General features: G+C 39.2%; 1 pseudogene; it reads right to left on the bottom strand.

Annotated features, from left to right (window-relative positions):
• Positions 1 to 11,152: 11,152 nt before the first annotated feature.
• On the bottom strand, positions 11,153 to 17,444 carry LOC118635550 (annotated as a pseudogene).
• Between the last annotated feature and the right edge of the window lie 831 nt (positions 17,445 to 18,275).

Here is an 18,275-nt window from a genome sequence, read left to right as displayed (position 1 = left end):
ACATGCACTGATAGACAAGTCTGGGCCCTATTCAGTATTCATTCAACTACCGTTGAGACCTTAGTGTTACCTAAACTTTGATGTTCCTCTCTGGTCCCTGGACTTAGAAAGCTGCCTGACATCCTCTATTGCAGCAGTTCTCAATCTGTGGGCCACAACCCCTTTGGGGATCAAATGACCCTTTTACAGGTGTCGCCTAAGACATAAAAGTAGCAAAATTACAGTTATGAAGTAGCAACAAAAATAATTTTATGGTTGGGGGTCACTACAACATGAGGAACTGTATTAAAGGGTCACAGAATTAGGAAGGTTGAGAACCACTGCTCTATTGTATCAATTGTATCATTTTTTAAAAGAACTGGCTTTTGGCCCTGGCCAGTTTGGCTCAGAAGTTAGAGCATCAGCCCATGGACCAGAGAGGCCTGGGTTTGATTGGTGCTAAGGGCACATACCTTGGTTGCAGTTTGTCCCGGGCCCTGGTTGGGGTCATGTGGGTGGCAACCACTCGATGTATCTCTCATGTCGATGTTTCTCTCTCTCTTTCTGTCTCTCTCTCTCCCTCCCTCCCTCAAGATAAATGCAAAGAATGTCCTCGGGTGAGGATAAAAAAGAACTGACTTTTGGCTTCATTGATGCTTCTCTATTATTTTCTATTCTCTGATTTCTGTTCTCATGCTTAGTATTTCTTCCCTTCTACTTTCTCTGGATTTGATTTGTTGTTCTACTTTAACTTTTTGAAATGGTAACATACATCATTGATTTTAAGCCTGTCCTTCCTAATACATGCATTTAAAGTTACAATTTTCCCTCCTTGGGCTGCTCTAGCTGCACCCTTAAGTTTTGATATGCAGTATCTTTCCTTATCATTAGTTCAAAATGTTTTCTGATTTCTATTGTGATTTCTTCTTTGACTCATGAATTATTTAGAAGTGTATTGTTTAATTTTCAATTAGTTAGTTGTGAATTTTCTAGTAATCTTTTTGTTATCAACTTATAGCTTAAGATCACTGTGATCAGATAATATACTCTGAATTATTTCTATTCTTTGAGATTTGTTGAAACTTGATATCACAGTATATGACAAATCTGGGCAAATATTCCTTGGAAAGGTATTTGTGTTCTGTTATTATTGGTGACTGCCTCCTGATTTGAACCTCTCTCCATATTTTTGTCTCTTCCCTCCTTTCAGACTCCAGTATCATCTCCTGCAGTGGTACTCCTTGCTGAGTTCTCCCCCATCACTAACTCCAAGGCCACTGAGTACTCACGCACACACAGGTGAGTTTCATAGAATGTGGACAGCCAGTGATTTTCCTCTAGTTCTTAGCAGGCAATTAGGGGCAGTCACTCTGTACCTTAGTGCTCAGATCTAGAAGTGGAGTAATACCCTAAGAAACTGCTTTCCCTTCTGTAGATAGTGTTCCAAATAAATATCCCCCACTCCAGTAAAAAAAAAACAAAAAACAAAAAAAACTAAATACATACATAACAGTTTCTGTCTGGTGGCAGGTGGCAAGTGTCACCAATGGCCATAGAGTAGGTGGGCTTGGGAAACCTGAGCTCTAGACATCACTGTCACATATGCAAGAGAGACTACACATGGAAGCAACCACATAGTTATTACAAATGCTTCTGGTGGCTGTTACATTTAAACCTAAAGATAAACTGGAGTAAATGTGGATCCTAAATGTGATACTATAGACCTGTGAATAGTGAGAGAAAGGATATGGATGTTTAGGATTTCAAAATATGTGATCAGGAGAGTGTATAATACTCCTCCATTTCTTGCTGTTTTATGTGTATCTAAACAGCAGTGCCTGCTAAATAGTTGTTGTGACTCTGAATGCTTTAGAGGCAGGTTTACCTCCATATATCTTTTCCACAATCAGAATAATTTATAATAAAATATTCACAAATAGGGAGTCAGTGCTGAAGACAATAATTAGAAAAGAAAGATAAGGGAGCTAAAGTAGATGGCAAAAGAGAGACACACTGCCTAGGGTGACGTTAAGAAGATGGAGGCAAAGCCAGTTAGCAGGCAGGGGTGGAGATGTGTTGAAGGCAGGTTCATGATGTGCTTGACCACAAAGACTTCAAGTCAGAGTCAAATCTCTGTAATAGTCATTGGAGGGACTTATAAGGATCGGGGGACAGAGGAATGGTTGTGGGTAGTCAAGGACTTTCCCTCCATGGTTGGCATACAGATTAACTTCTTACAGGTTCAGGGAATAGTTAGGGTGCCAGTGGGTCTTTCTTCCTGAGGGGAAACTTAGAAGAGTGAGATGAATGTGACATCCTGCAGCACCTATCACTGCAGTTGGACTTGGGAGCTGCAAACGGCACTTGTTTTCTTCCTGTTCCACAATCTTTTTTAAACCCTCTTCACCCTTGGCTAACATGTCTTCTGGTCTCAGTGGCTTGCCTAGTGATAGGACCAAAAACTTCATTTCTGAGGAGTCTAATCCCCGGTAACTACTCCCTTCTGAGAATGAGATTGACACAGTCACAGTCGAACAAGGGAGTACCACAAGTACCCAACTGCATCTCCTGGATTCCATGAATGTCCCTCCCTGACCCCGCTGTATGACAGCAGCCCTACTTCCTCCTCCTATGAGGGTCAATTATCCCTCTAAGATGGTGACTCCTCTGTTTGCCTGCTGGACAAAAGGAGCACAAAGTATCCAGGTGGCAGCTACAACTCTCTGTGTCCTCTGTGTCCTCTGAAGGGGAACTTGGGAACTTGAGCTATCCTAATTGTACAGACCCCAAACTTGAAAGGTTGGAAGCCAAACATCCTTCCTCAGTGGGTCACTGGGAATAGTGATAAGTGGGATCACTCATATTTCCACTTCTTGATTCACAGATCGACATGCTTTTACTGTGGGAGACACAGTGCCATGTAGAGGTCTCTGATTCAGTGTATGTACTGAATCCTTGAGGATGGCACTCCATTCTCACAGTCTTACCTCTGTGTTAGCACTTCAGTTGTACATTCAGCAGGCAATTCTATTGCTCTGTGATGGCCAGTTGCATTGTGAATTGTATAGTGTGTATACAACCAGTGGATCCCATGATCATGGGCTCCCTTCCCCATCTCTTATGCTGTGAAATGAAGTGTCCTGATGCTGTTATATGGGACTGCATCCTTGTGGATCAGGCATTTTAAAGCCCCCAGATAGTGGCATTGATTGAGGCTCTGCAGGCAGAAAAGGAAAACCCATATCTGGAATAACAGTCTATTTCTGTGAGAATGAACAGCTGCATTTTCATGGATAGAAGGGACCCAAATAAAGTCAACTGCTCCCAAGTGGCCCATCAGTCTCCTCAAGAAAAAGTACCATATTAGAGGCTTAACATTGGTATGTGATGCTAATAGGTTGAGATCCTCAAGTGGCACTAATAAGATTTCTGTTGGTCCCTTGTGTCACCTCCATTTCTGCCACTATAGTTACTCCATTAGTTTCTTCATAACAATTCTATGGTGGCCAATGACAAGGGCTGGATGACATCAACTGGACAGGTCATTTTATCTACTTTGGTTGTTCAGTGCATTTCTGGAGGGTGTTACCATGAGAATCATTTATCATCACACTTTGTACCCACTTTCACATGTCCATCCACATGCCAGAATTACTTACCAGGTACACCCAAACACACAAAGGGGCCAAGAAGTGTATTCTAATTTATATGGTCAGAAAACAGAGAGCAGGAAGTATTTGGAGAATAGTACTAATGACTACCACAGTCCTCATTTGTTATACTCTGTTAGAAGATTCTCTCAGAGCATGTTCTTTCTCTAATGTTCTACAGAGTTTTAGTGAAAGTATATGTTTACTTATAGCTTTCTTTCTTACTAGAATCCAAGCAATGTTTTGTTAACATTGGGTTAGAGACAGCATAGCTATTGAGTTTTACTCAGAACACTACTCCCTTATGCTTTGTTACTGGTAAAAGCATGTTATTCCTGGTATTTTCCACCCTGTTTGGGAAGGATTTTTTTAAGCCGCTGTTCTGTACTCATTCAAATAGGCTTCCGGTGAGCTCACCAAACTGGCCATGGTCAAGCTCATGCACATCTGAATCCTACTGAGACTCAAGTCTGGCCTCCCACCACATTATGTTACTATTTATATATTTTTGGCCCTTCATTGATTCTCTCCCCAACTATAATATAAATTTCTTGAATGCTGATTGTCTCCTTTCTCTTTATAGCCCCAGTTCCTAGGATAATATCCTGCCCACATTAAATGCTTTGTAATATTTGTCATTGGTGATTAAGTGATTCTACAAAGCAAACAAAATAGATTTTATGACAAAGATAGCTACCCATGCAAATAATTCAAGGCAAACAGTTCTCAAGGATAAACAGGATCCAGACTGCTTTTTTTTTTTTTTTTACCCCAGGGCATCCACTGATCTGATACATGTGCCCTGACCTCTAGCAAATGGAACCTCTGTGCGTTGAGCCCGGTGAGTTGGAGGGCCTGGTTGACATTTCATGTGGCTAATGTCCAGAGGACTGCAGCTCCTCAGGAAGGCTTTATTGAATTTGAATCCCAGAAAGCAGGACAACTTTAGCCAAGTCTATGTCAATTAAAAGAGTGCAACTATTTTATTTTATGTGCAAGACCATAGGCTCCTCAAGGTAACATTTTCAAGTTGAAAAAGCTGGTCTTCAGGGCAATTGCTTTTTATTTCTATTTCTTTTCCTATTTTAACTTTCACCCCCAACCCAGAAGCAAAAACAAAATGCCTTCTATTTGGGGAAACCAAGAAACTGTTTTGATATTTTCTTTTATGACTCAAACCTATATATTACTGGCTGCCACGGCGTTATTTCTCCCTGCACACTCATCATTCATAGCTACAGGGGTGAAAATATTCCAAAATAGTATGTAATGTCTGTTATACATTTAGATTAATAAATTTTGGTTGTCAAGCTGGTGATTTAATAGAAACTTATAGGTTCATTGGAGAATATTTTTAATGCCTCAATTTTTTTGTAAAAAGTTTGTGTGTGGATGTGTGTTCTTTTTATTTCTCTCCTCTTGAAAATGTTATTTCTTTATAATATAGTCCTACTTTATTTACCAGGGTTGAGGGTCTAACAAATTTTGGGAATAAGCTTAAATTAAATGAGAGAAAATGCATTTATTATCTTAAGAGTCAGGAGGAAAGCATCTTTAATTCATATCGTAATGTCAATAATAAACCCAAAGTCTCAGTCCTGTGACAGGCATGTAAGTTGAATATGGGATTTCTCATTTTAACATATTATTTCTTTGGGACTACAAATCATAGGTATTGGATTAGTCCTCTGAGAATTCAGGTTGTTATAAAACCAAATTCACCTGAGTAAACTTTAAAGATCTTATTGGCTTTATTCAATGATTCATGAATCAGGCAGCATCTCATCTAGCAGATAGAAAGGAACTTTGAGGAGCTGTACTAAATTAAAGGCTTTTATAGGCAGAAGGGAGTGGGAACTAAGAAGTTATACTGGCAAAAATCAGATTAGTTGTGGAAAGGCCACTTTCCTTTAGGGGACAGCAGAGGTCTATCAGGCAAATAACCTTACTAGTGCTGACCAGGTAATTCCAGATTGACTGGTTTCAGGTTTCATTTATGGGGGAGGCTGAAACTGTAATTAACTCTTGTTTTTAACAAAGATTGTGCCAGTATGAATTATTCTGAATATATTAAAGTCTAATCTGAAACTTTTACTTTTAATGCTTTTTAAAATGTACTTTCTCTTTCTTTCTCATTGGCCTGCTCTCATCCTCCTTCTTGCTTTAATTCTCTTGTTATTGTTTAACTGGTTTGACGTTATTGATCTCCTCTGCTAATTTCCTCACTGGTATTTGGCAAGAATTTTTTTGCAAAGAAATACAATTACTCCTGTTGGCTATAAATTGACCTTGGCCCAGTAAGATTATCTTGAAGGGGAACTAAGGTGTTCCTAGGCTGTCACTAAAAATGAGTTTTTTCTACCTGTTTTTACAACCATTGTAATCCTTGCAAACTCCCGAAATCAAAGTTCAAATTTTTCATCCTCATGTAGGTGGTCCAGAATAAAAGTCAGGATATAAAGTGTAAGATATTTTTCAAGTAATTTAAATAATTCCTCACTGGAAATTTAAGTTGTAAATGCCGTTGTTATAGTCTTTTAAATGTTGGGCAGGAATGAGTTATAGTAATGAACAGTTGACATTTCTGTGTAATCGAGAAGGCAATGGTGAAACCTTCAATTATGAGTGAAACACCAAAGTATCAAGACATTGAGCTGGGCATTGGTCTTTGGAAAATTATAAGTGTATTATTAAACAGTTTATTTGTAAGCACTTAAAATGGAAAATGACAATTATTAAGAAATCCTTTTAAAACAAAACTCAATCCCCTTCCCCTTTTTCAGATAGTGTTACTAAATTTGCCAATAAGAAGAACGCTTTATACATAGTATATCTGGACCTCATCAAGTTATTTAACAGGACTATAATGATATTTTTGTGGACGGGAAGCAAAAAGTATGGTCTGGATAATAGAATAGATATATGAATTCATGTCTGGTCTTGAATGTCAACTTTGAGCTAGATGTCGAGTACTATTGTAAGGGCTTTCCTCTTAACCATGTCCTACTGTACTTTTTATTAAACACTCTAATAAATTCTTAAGAGGAAAGCTCAGCAAATGTGTTGAAGATGCAGAATAGAGATGAATAGATGACAAGGCCAATGGCATACTCAGAAATCAGAGGGCTCTCCTCAAACTAGAATGAAGGGTTACAATGAATGAGATTAAATACAATAAAGGGTGCATGTAAATACATGTACTTTGAAATTAAACTATGAAAGAGACATGGACCAATATTAGTATAGTGGTGGTGGAGTGGGGGTAGTCTTGGGGCCTTTAATTTATTATAAACTCATCTTGAGCCAAAATCATGCATGACTGCCAAGTATTGAATATGATCTTAGACTACCTGCCAGACTCTGTCTGGGTTATTGTAGTCAGATCATGGCAGGCTGACAAACTGCAATGGATCTGAGACAGGCAGCCAAGGTAGAAAAGGGTCTGAAACTAATGGTATGCTGGAGCCAGCTGGTACTCACTTGGTAGAAGTTGCTAAATATTCAGCAATATTGTGAGCTGGTTGTTAAGCCCTTAGTGGTTTGACATGGGCCATGGTAGGAGTATTTACATCATGGTAATTGACAAGTGCTATAAATCGGGACGTTTTGTGTTCCAGAAAGTGGGTTTGTCAGGATATCACTGTCAGTAACCCTCTGATATGAAGAATGATTAAAGACAGAAAAGGTGTTGCATTCAATCAAAAATAAATGAATAAAAAACTCAAGGGGGGTAGAAGATAAGGACTTCAGAGCTGTTTTTAAACACTTGAGGAGTTTAGATGTTCTTTTTCAGCAAATCAGAGCAGTGCTTCTCAAACCCTCCCATCTTTACTCTAAGCACAGAATGGCCTGAGCTTTTGCAGCCTTCCCAACTATCCAGAGGTATAGCCCCAAACTGCCAGTCACTAGTGAAACATTTCTCTTAAGTTTCTTTAAAAGTTATTCAAATGTTACATTTTATCCCATAAATGATTCATATCTCTCTGAATATAAAAATAATGAATTAAAAAGGCACTTCTCAAACTTTTCTGTGAATGAAATCACTGGGGGAATCTTAACATGCATGTTCCAACTGAGCAGATTTGGGGGAGAGATTGAGATTCTGAACTTCCAAGAAGACCCAAGTGATGCCCAAGCTGCCAGTCTCTGCATACTCTGAGTAGCAAGGCTTTCAATTACAAACTAGCCTCTTCACTAGCCTTCTCTTCTCCCAACTCCATCTTTCAGTAAATTCAGCATCCAGAGTGATATGCCATGTTTTATTTATATTTAATTTCTATCTCTCACAGAGACACAAACCTGTGAGGGTTTACACATGTACCTCTGAAAAGCTTGGAGTGCAACTTTTGAGACCTACTTGTATTTCGTTATTTGTCTGCTTGTAGAATTCCTTTTTACTAAATAGTGCTTCAGACTTATACTTTCAGCCTATTCTGAGTATAATTATTTTTTTAAAAAAAACAGTGGAGGAAATTCATTCTTTGAGTCGTAGAGAAAATGTCAAGGACATCACCCACTACATTGCGTTCTGTTCTCTATTTGAGGAATCAGGGGAACTTTTTTCAAGTTTTATTTCCAGGAATTGCTTCTTCTGAACAATTCATTCATTTTTACCTTACCAGCACCCTGAATCTTGTAGTTGAGTGCATTTTCCTCTTTCACTCAACATTCATTCAACACATACTGATTGAGAACCTGCAGGGCTCCAGATACCAGTCTAGGTCATGGGGACACAGCAGGGAACAAAATAGTCACATATCCCTGCTCTCATGGAGCCATTGTTCACACATCTCTTCCCTTTGATTGTTAGGATGTATGAAGCCACATTGGATGCTACCTCCAACAACTCCAAAGGACTTGATGAAAGACATTTCATGTTCGAATTGGGCTGCTGGGTGTCTGATTTTCTGACACTCATTTTCTATTTAGCGAAATCTCTTTGGATACTGTATGCATTTTCTTTGTTGTAAGCTGCCTCGAATCCTCAATGGAATGGGGTGGTATATAAATAACTCATTAAATGTGGGGCTGGAGAAATCGGGGCAAGAGCCAATGCAGTAAAGTTATAGAGAATCAAAGTTTAGCCTATATATTCAAGTAGTCTAATGTCCTGAAGTGAAATGGCTCACCTAATATAATGACTTTTCTGACACTGATTTCGGCAGTTCACCTTGTTTGGGGAATTTTAACATGGTACTTCACAACATTAAGGGCATTTGTACTATATAACACCTCAGGTACCTTTCAATAATTGGATTGTATACCAATTTCCATGATTTCAATTCTTTTATAGAGAACAGTGGCTCCTCCTTTTTCCACCAGACCCAATACCGATTGGAGAAGATGAATTGTTTAGGGGAGATGGTGGTTCTTGGGAATCCCTCATGTCATGGCAGGGGTAGTTTTGGAGAGGGAGAGGGGCTTCTGCCAGAAAAGCAGCCCTGGGCTCAAATCCTCCACCTGGGATATGTCTTGAGACACTCACTAAAATCTTAACTCCTGCTTTTTCTTCTAACTTGTCTTATTCCAATTCATGGTTTTCTTCAGATGAATAAAATACCCCTGTATTTATAGTGGATGCTGTAAACCAGCCAGCTGTGATATTTTTTATATCATAAGCAGCTGCTCTCTGAACCAACACAGAGTAAAAGAGGCCGATTTGTATTTTTACAGCCAGATATGGAACCAGCTTTCAATAATTTGGGAAGCACATGCTGCCACTTGTGATCCTCAAGGTGCTAATTTTTAAATGAGCCCTTAAATATTGCAGATACTACATTAATACAGCCCTGAAAGGTAGTCCTATTTTAGCCATTTACTTGAAAACAGGACATTTTAAGGAATTAATTGATTTTGACTTCAATATGAAATATTGGCACTTGTGGTGATACTAGCCGGTGAATAGATAGAGGCAGCATTTATGACCTTTTTAACTACATTCCATTCACTGAAAAATGACAACTATGCTAAAGAAATACTTTCCTCTTTGCTGTCGGCTTCTCCCAATGAGAGCTTTTAGCAAAGGGCATAGAAAGTCCTGCCAATAAATAACAAAAATTTACTATCCCCACCATCATTTCACAGTCTTCCTCTCCCCACCAGAGGAACACAGAGAGCAGAATAGATAAAATCAACCTGCTTTGCTCAGCACCAAAAACATATTATTACTCAAACTGGGTGACTAAGGGGGAGATTAGTCCAGGAGAAATACACAGACTGAAAATGGCATTGCCCTAGACATGTTTCTTGGTTGTTGTTGCTGTCGTTGTTATTCCAGTTTCCCACTGCTAATGACTGTTTGCCCCATTTTTTTTCCAGTGCTATAGAAATCAGAATTGTCTTCACTTCTGAAGACACCAAAAGACAGAAACCTCTTGAGTCAAGAGCCATCTCAATTGAATCATTTATGTATTCCTTTTGTGGGCCTGAATATTCCTCTCCTGTATAAGAGACTCAAATGCTTTAAAAAGGACATCTTCAGACTCTTTCATTTGACAAAGGAAAAGAGACAGAGCCAGAAAGAGCTTAACTGGAATGAAAATCATTTTCCTGGACTCTGCTCTCCTGAATTAATCAGGTCCAGCATAGGCAGCTTAAAGAGCTTGTTGGGGAAAAATTCCTTTCTCGTATGACCGAGTATTTCTGGCCAGGCTGCATACACAGGAGTGCTGTCTAGTCTTTGGTCCAGGGCCATTGCAACCAGAATCAAAACAACTGTTTGCCATTCCTGTAAGGAACTCAAAAAAATCTGAAAGGAAATCTCAGGATGTGCGAAAAGACCCAAATTTCTCTCCATTAGTGGTTTCAAGGGTTATTGTTATAGTGATTCTTGAAATTACAATTACAGTACATGAAGTTTCTGAAAGCCCAACTATTTGACTTGGTTTAAGAAAAGGAGCAGGAAGAGCTCCAGCTTTTATTTCAAAGAACTTCAGCTTTACCCTCTTTGTCTAAATCCTTGAAGAAAATAGCATGCACTGTGGGTTAAAAGATGTATCTTTCCTCCTGAGTAAGCATGTCTTTTTAAAATTTAACCCAGATTCCCTCTCTTTTCCCATCATTTGGAGCTTAATTCCCATATACAGGCTATTATTGTCATAGCTAATCTATTGCTGCTCTAAATACATCTTTTATTATGCCACAGATTTCAGTAACTTCTTATTACACTGGTTCAGTTACAACAATGGCATACACAATCTCTCCCCAAGCAACACATTCATAAGAACAGGGGCAAGGCACCAATGATTAGTTGAATGCCTACAATGAATCAGGTACTGGGTTGGATGTTTTCACCAGTGCAATATAAGCCTCCACTTATCTGCTGTAAGGACAGTATAATTATCCCCATGTCGAGATGAAGAAACTGAGAGGCTACATTTTCAAGGAGATTCTGCCATTCTCCCAAGTTTCTACAGTTTGAGCCCAGGTTGTTTGACCTTAGAGCTCATGCTCTTGTTTTTTGTTTGTTCCTTTGGTTGGTTGGTTGTTTTTACAATTGTGTAACTTTATTCAACAATCACCAGTTAGTTCTTATCCACACAAACTGTTTGTAGATTTTCGAAAGTGGTGACAGGTACACAGGTGACCAACATATAGAACTTGTTTGCTGAATCTTCATCCTCAGTAAGTTTTCTGGACAACTGCACCTGAATATTGTATGGGACAGTCTTTGGATTCCTTTGGCCCAGACAGCTTTGTTGAGCTTGGTATCAATGTACACATCTGGAGTTCCAATCTCCTTCATGGCCAATTTCCAGATCTCTTTGAGTGCCCAAAGGGCATGCATCTTGAAACCCACTCCACGAATACACTTGTGAATGTTGATGGTGCATTCGCTGGTCACTACATCGCTGATGGCAGAACAACCCTTCTTTTTTTTTTTTATCCTCACCCGAGGATATTTTTCCATTTTTTGTACAGATAGAATGGGAGGGAGAGAGAGGAAGGGAGAGAGAGTGAGAAACATCCATGTGAAGGGACACATCGAGTGGCTGCCACCCGCACAACCAACCAGGGCCAGGGACAAACTGCAACCGAAGTACGTGCCCTTAGCGGGAACCGAACCCGGGTCTCTCCAGACCGCAGTCTGACGCTCTAACCGCTGAGCCAAACTGGCCAGGGCAGCCCTTCTTCTAATAATCCTTTGAGGGAAACATTTCCAGCCCAAGTTGGGGGGGTGGGGAGCGCAAGATATTGTTTCATGTTCTTTCTGATATGCCAAACTGCCTCTTGTTCAGGACGGATTATATAATCTCTGTTTTGTAGATGGCAATGTAAAAGCTAACAAAGCTTTTCACTTTTTTCCAACTCCACAGTAATCCTTGAAAGGTTGATGTTCCTAGAAACCTGTTTACTGTACCAAGCCACTCAGTATAGTGACTCAAGATACACAGTCTGGCTAAATCAAAGTGTTACCTGGGCAGTGTAGAGACTACTTCAGAGAAATTCCAACTTGACTATGGAACCTATCAAAAGTCACCTTATACATATGTAAAAAATAATTCCAGGTCAGAGCTTCTCTTGGGCATGATGGAACGCTTCCCACTATGACATTTAGTAACTTGGTTATGTCACATTGTCTTATTGGTGGCCTGCGACCATTTATCTTTACTGATATATTGCACTAGCTCATTACTGAGTTTTCCTATATTCATGAGAGCACCGTGGCATTCTGATTTCCCTCTTGAGCTATGCAGGCCTGGCACTCAGTGAGGATAACTGAGTCTTGCATCAAAAGCTGTGTTTCTACACCATCCCTGGAGCCATAGCCCAAAGAATAAATATACACCCATTAAGCCTCAAGGTAGATGTTCCAAGATACTCTTAACCATAGAGAGTTAGCAGAACAAGATAAGAACACATTTCAAACTCACCCTGGGAATTTGTGTCTGGGATTTCTACATACTTCATGGAAGAAGTCAGAGAAGTAAATAAACTCTAGAAGGGGACTGTGGTGAAGGATTATAGCTGATCACCAAAATCTATCGTCCCTTTCTTTCATAGTAATAGAGTTGTTGCCAGACCCATTGAGTACCTCCCTATGTCCTTCTATTTGAGCCCCTCTGTACAGATACATTGGATTTAAACATGACTGTCTGGCCCAGCTGGTGTGGCTCAGTGGTTGAGCATCAACCCATGTGCCAAGAGGTCACCAGTTCAATTCCTGGTCAGGGCACATGCCCATGTTGTGGGTCCAATCCCCAGTGAGGGACATGCAGAAGGCAGCCAATCAATGTTCTCTCTCATTGATGTTTCTATTTCTCTCTCCCTCTCCCTTCCTCTCTAAATAAATAAATAAATAAATAAATAAATAAACAAACATGACTGCTGGCTGCATAACATTTCCCAGCATTCCTTGCAGTTATTCATGGTCATGTGACTATGCTCTAGACCAGTGGTTCTCAAAGCATCATCGTCATCTGAGAGCTTGTTAAAAATGCAAGTTCTCAGGCTCAACCCCAGACCTAGTGAATGAGCATCTCTGGGAGTGGGACCCACAGTTTGTGTTTTAACAAGCCCTCCAGGGGTTTCTGATGCAAACTAATGTTCTTGAAAATAGAATGTGAAAAGAAATAATGTGTCCCTTCTGTGCCTAGGCCTAAAAACATTGAATATGCCTCTTCCATGCTCTCTTCCTATTTCTTTCATACTAGAACCAGACAAGGCTTTAACCATGCACATAATAACAATGCTTTGGGGCAGAGATTTTATGCCAGTTTGATGAAGCTAAGAAATCTTTCAGGTTTAAGTTTAAATGTATAAAGGAAAATACATAAGATTAAAAAGAAAACCATTCGAATTTATCAAATCTGTGCAATAGTACTATATTTATATTTTTAGTAATGCATTGACTAACAAGATCTGGTAGTGGGTCTAATGAGTTCCATAAATGCAAAACATCTGCAATAACTGTAACATAATATGGAAAGTATCTGTGATTTCTATAGGTGACCAAGTCCCAGATACTGCTAATACTACTATGTGTTGTTGTTGACATTCATAACATAAGGAAATGCTAAGTTTCCATTAGATATTTGTGGTAGGCTAAATGTTGGCCCCCAAAGATATCCATGTCCTAATCCTCAGAACCTGTGACTGTTACCTTACATGGTAAAAGGGATTTGACAGCAGATGTGGTCAAGTTAGGATATTGACATGGGGAAATAATCCTGGATTATTCAGGTGAACCCTAAATTTAAACTGTCCTCATAAGAGGGAGGCAGAAGATGACTAGACAACAGAAAAGGAGAAGGCAATGTGGTGGTGGATGCTTTGTTGAGGGCTTTGAAAATAAGCTAAGCACCATAAGACAAGAAATGCAGGTGGCCTCCAGATACAATTAAAGGCCAGGGAATAAACTCTCCCCTGAAGCCACTAGAAGGAATATAACTACTGACACCTTGACTTTAGCCAACTGAAACTGACTTAGGATTTCTGACCTCCAGAACTGTAAGAGAATAAATATGTGTTATTTAAAGCCACTAAGTTTATAGTAATTTGTTACAGCAATAATAGAAAACTAATGCAAAGTTAGTTAAAATAATGGTGTGGTGTTTTGTTTGTTTGTTTGTTTTTTTTTCCCCATCCAAGTTCATGAAACTCCTGAATTCTATCCATGGGCTCTAAGTTAAGAACCATCGCAATAAAGGTTTGGGGAGCTACAAAGAGGAAGGAACCTAGATACCTGAATGACTTCAAGAGGTCATTGCCTGAGGCCTCTTTGTTACAGTACCTTAGCTCTCCTTAACTAGTATGGGGAGTAGGAAATTCCTTAAGAAAGGCTAGAAAAGATCTAAGGAAACCATATATGGACAGGAGAAAGAAACCATAGCACCTCAGCCCATCAGATTAAAGTGAACAGTTAGCACTGGAAACTCAGAGAACAGACCCAGTTCAGGGCTGTACACCGGGAAGCAAGGTCAGAGATGGGTGGAATGATAAAGGATAGGGGAGCCTGAGCCCCAGCAGCTAGTGGCCAGGCCTCTCTTTATGTTCCCAATTCCAACTCCCAGGCTGGTTATCAGCTCACTGGATGCCTTGGAATATTTGGTCAATATGACTGTGACCACTCAAGCAGCCATGCAAAAGAGGGTTTACTGCGTGTTTCTGTTCTGTCTCACAGAAACCTAGGCTCTTGTTCCTCCAGTCATGAACCTCTAGGCTTCTTCCCTAATTCAGAGACCTAAGTTGGGCCTCTGGTTTTAATGACCCTTCTGGTCTTCCTTCTCAGCTTCTTGGACCTCAGAACTCCCTTGTGGTTTTCATCTTTCCTCACCCTGGTATCTTTAGTTACCCTACGTGAATCAATTAATTATCAATACCACAATGAAATACCAATTCATGCCCACCAAAATGGCAAAATTAAAAAGTGACTATAACAGTTGTTGACTGTTTCTGTATCTTGGAGCAATAATAATCTTTGTACGGTGTTGATAAGTGTGTGAATTGGTACAAACAAAAATTGGTAACAACTTGGCATTACTTAGTATAAGTGCACGTACAGAAACCTTCCGTCTACAGATTTCACTCAAAAGAAACTCTTGTTCATGTGCCCCAGGAGTGTACAAGGCAGCTATATTTATAATAAGCAAAAACTGCAAAAGCAAATGGTCAGCACCAGTAAAATGGATAAACTGTGAAATAACCATACAGTAGAATACTATACAACAGTGAAAATATATAAACTGTAGCTATACACATGAACATGGAGGAAAATAAAAAGCTAATATTAAGTGCAATAAGCAATTCACAGATATATACATACAGTATGATTACATTTATATAAAGTTCAAGAACAAAGGAACTCAAATAATATATATCTCTATCAAGAAAGTAATTAAGCCCTGGCCGGTTTGGCTCAGCGGTTAGAGCGTCGGCCTACGGTCCAGAGAGACCCGGGTTCGGTTCCCGCTAAGGGCACGTACTTCGGTTGCAGTTTGTCCCCGGCCCTGGTTGGTCGTGCGGGTGGCAGCCACTCGATGTGTCCCTTCACGTCGATGTTTCTCTCTCTCTCTCCCTTCCTCTCTCTCCCTCCCACTCTATCTGTACAAAAAATGGAAAAATGTCCTCGGGTGAGGATAAAAAAAAAAAAAAAAAGAAAGTAATTAACAAAACTAAAATAATGGTTTTCCGAGGTGAGGGATAGAATGCTATCAGGGGAAGACACATGGAGATTTCAAAGATGTTGGGCAGTATGTACTTAATTGCTTTTTCTTTATTATTATTTCAGCAGTGAACACTCAATACATTATTTTGTATATATGGGGTTTTTTGTGTTAAAAATATGGGGAAAATAACAATAGTTAATGTTTATTGAGGTCCCCTCTGTGCCAGCCACTTTACAGATGTTCTCTTTGAAGAAATGAATCCTGTGCTTTTATTTTTAAGGCTTCACCTTTCATTTTCTGTTTATTGCTTTTTACATTCAGAATGTTTGCCTAAGATAAAATAGAACACACTGTATAAGTAAGGGAAAAATCATGTGATAATAAAATGAATACAATACTAATACTTTCAAGGAGAACTTTGCCTTTATATAGAATACAGAACCTAAAACCATTTAATCTACCCACAGAACCCTCTGAACTAAAAGTAGCCACATGGACAATCAGACTAGAAAGGTTCTCAAATACGGCACTATTGGCATTTTGTGTTGGACCATTCTTTGTTCTGGGGGCTGTCCTGTTTATTGTAGGATGTTCAGCAGCATAGCATTCCTGACCCCCACCCACTAGATGCCAGTAGTAGTCCCTTTTGCCCAGTTGTGACAAATGAAAATGTCTTCAGACATTGCCAAATGTCCCCTGGGAGGTAAAATCATCCCTTGTTGAGATCTACTGAACTAGATGCTCTTGGCACACTCAGTGGAAGTACACATATAGGGAACCTATCTATCACATACCTATTTCACATGCCCTTGGTAGTTTTCATTCATTAATTTATTTGCTTGACATTTATTGAGATACATTCTCTAAGAACTAAGCGTTAAGTAGCTTTAGTGGCTATATCCTCACTGCAGGTTTCTTGAACATTACTCACTTGCTAACAGAAGTGCCAGCTCAGAAAGAAACCAACAGTTTATAATCACAACCCAGTACTTCTTTACTTTTAAGTTCCTTTAAAAATAAATAGAAAGGTATATGTCAACAGTATTCAAGGATGCATTAGTGGCCACTTGTAGGTTTTAACTGACCTTAAAGGGGGTCACTTATGCCCTCCACAGCTCAGGGCTAATGTACTTTCTTTGAAGTTTTGTTGTGTTTAGCACATGGGAAACTTGCAGCTATGTAAACTGAGTGGTTGCTTTAATTGATTAAATTATAACCTGAGCTAAGTGGATATGCTGAAAGCAAGATTGACCTGTATTAAATTTTTAGGAAAGGACATTTAAAAAAGTTAATGCTCACACTTTTATGCACACATAGAGTTTTTGTTTTGTTTTTTACTGACATGAGAAAGATTTTCAGTCTTCATATACATAGTAAGTACATCAAGTCCTCTGTATGTTCATTTTCTTTGCTTAGTCATTTTAAAGATTCTCCTGTAGTTGTGCCTGATTTGCTCTTTCTCTGTCCTTGCGCATATTTTTAAATTGTGGATTTACAAGGAATAAAAAGAAACTTCTAACTTGCAGTGTAATTGTGCATGAGGAGTATATTTTGGTCCCTGCCGGTGTGTCAGAGCCTCAGAGCCAAGATGCTGTTGCCGTGGAAACAGAGATGTTGAGCTGGCTTCATCACCTTTGCCCTGCAATTTAAAATCATCCTCATAGCAAAGCCCTGGCAGACACACGGCTTTCTCTGGTAGGTCAATCATATCCTCCCCTTTTCTCTTTTAAAAACAACTTGGCAGATTAATGCCATTTTCATTTATGACTGTTATAAAACATAATGTAAATATCCTCTTGCACAAAATGAATGGGTAGCTCTTTGTGTTGTCTTGTTCCAGCATGAACCTGGAATCCCTTGCGAGTTTGCCAAAACCAGTTCCTTTAATGGGTTCTGCTTGGGGTTCTACCCCTTCTCTTGGTTTTTTGACAGTACCAGAGCAGTGAATAGAGAACAGAGAGAAGCCAAGGACACTGGAGGATGAGACAAAAGCAACTGAAAGGAAGTTAATCACAGGCTTTTAAAATGTTGTTTAAATAAATCCCACTGTGTTTGGGGAGTAGGCCACTCTCATACATTTCTGGTGAATGAGTGGGCCAGTACTGCCTTTCTGAAGGCAATCTGGTAAACATATCAAAAGCCTTAAAAATGCCCCTTGCCCTGTCAATGACAATTCTAGCAAAAATTTCCTAGAGAACATACATGAATGTAAACAAAGATTTGCCTACAGGATTTTTCATCATAGTTTTATTTAGGACAGTAGAAATCTGGATTCAATCACTTTCAGAAACATGTCCATAAAAGGGGATTGGTTAGATTAATTCTAGTACATCACAGAATCGAATACTAGGCAACTGTACTAAATAATAATTTAGAAGCATATTTATTAACCTGCAAGACATTCAAGAGATACTATTTGGTAGGGAAAAAGCAGGTTACAAATAACTAAGTGCATTAGTATTCCATTCAAAATAATTATAGAAACACATATACATAGGGAAAACTGGAAAGTTATGTGCCAAATTTATTTGAGTGTTAT

Source organism: Molossus molossus, unplaced genomic scaffold (genome assembly GCF_014108415.1).
Source record: "Molossus molossus isolate mMolMol1 unplaced genomic scaffold, mMolMol1.p scaffold_m16_p_2, whole genome shotgun sequence".
NCBI lineage: Eukaryota > Metazoa > Chordata > Mammalia > Chiroptera > Molossidae > Molossus > Molossus molossus.
This window is presented reverse-complemented; position numbering and strand designations above follow the sequence as displayed.